Genomic DNA, 1,496 nt, shown 5'->3' with positions numbered 1-1,496 from the left:
AGTTCATTTAATTAAATAATTGCTTAAAATTAGCCTTAGTTATAAGGTTAGCCTGGAATTGAAAATAAATTAAGGTTGCATTGAAAGCTAAAACACATGTTCAAGAAAGTTAAATCTGTTTCTACATACAAATAAACCCTTCATAAATAAATTTTATTAAAGCAATTTGGGAGAAAATGAATAAAGGGTTGGTAATAAATAGTAGCAGGTTTTCTGAGATGTAAGAAAAGTGATTAGTCAAATGTGGATTCCAGCCTCAGAGAATGTCTAGGACCTGTTGTGTTAATTATTTATTTTATGGTCGAAATTAATTTTATTCAAAAGAAGCATGTTTCATTTCTCATTCTCATTCAATGAAGGTGGTGTTATCTTCTTATCCATTTTGTATTGTTTTACATTATTTTTTTCATCCATATATTAATAAAAATGGTCTGGTATTCTATGTGTTCATGGTTTCAGATTTGTAAAAATATCATCCTGTACAAATTATTCTGAAGTGTACCTTTTTATCTCAATGTTATATTTTCGCAAACTGTATAGTTCTAAGAACTAACAGTGTCTATACTCTATTCTATTCTTCTTAACTACTTTTTATTATTATACTATGTGTTATTTAAAGTAAATAACCAGTTACTGCCTTGGACTAATGACTTTCAACATCTTGAAAAGTAGTTTGTAAAATATAGAAGCAGAGAATAAGCTTGGCTAGCCTAATATCTAGGGACATGTGTTTTTGAACAATTCCACATTTTTCCTACAGGTATATTTTGTTCAAAATAACACTGTTAATAATAGCTCTAATTCTAAAGTCCTCAGTTCTAAAGAAGCACAAGCTAAAGCAAATTATAGCTTTAAATATAGTCATTCTGAACATGGGATACGAAAAACAAGTTCTTGACTCTTGTGCCAATAAGTTTATGACTTGAGAAATGAGCTTAATTATCCTTTTCTTAATATACAAAATACCAAGTGTTATTATTGGCCACAAAATTATAGTGGTTGATTGGAACTGCTTAGTTTCAAAAAGACTTATTTGTTTCTATGTTCAGGAAAGAAGGAAGCCTCATAAATATTATTTATTTATTTATTTTTAAGGGAGAGTGTGAGCTACCACAAACAATGCAGTTGAGTTTCCCACATTTGGGGAAATTGTAGGGGTCAGTACATCCAGAGTGCAATGGATAAGCCTCGTCCTGAGAAAACCACTTTCGTGATCATGGTATTTCCCCTGCCAGGTATCAAATATTTTTATGTATATTACTTATTGATAAGTAAAGTTTACAGTATTCCCTCACTTATCATGGGTATTATGTTCTAGACTGCCCCCCACCCCGCAATAGGTGAGAATCCGCGAAGTAGAAACCTTACATTGATTTTAGTAGTTATATATATTTTAAGGCTTTATAAACCCTTCCCATATACTTATAAACAATTTCCAGTCCCTTATTAACCTTTTCCACTTCCTTATTAACTTTTTCCACACATTTATAAATATT

The 1,496-nt window shown here is 30.5% G+C and overlaps 1 pseudogene; it reads right to left on the bottom strand.

Annotated features, from left to right (window-relative positions):
- Positions 1–1,102: 1,102 nt before the first annotated feature.
- Positions 1,103–1,246, bottom strand: LOC149991125 (U1 spliceosomal RNA; annotated as a pseudogene).
- Positions 1,247–1,496: the final 250 nt, after the last annotated feature.

Source organism: Furipterus horrens, unplaced genomic scaffold, assembly GCF_987537825.1.
Source record: "Furipterus horrens unplaced genomic scaffold, mFurHor1.1.pri manual_scaffold_17, whole genome shotgun sequence".
Lineage (NCBI taxonomy): Eukaryota > Metazoa > Chordata > Mammalia > Chiroptera > Furipteridae > Furipterus > Furipterus horrens.
This window is presented reverse-complemented; position numbering and strand designations above follow the sequence as displayed.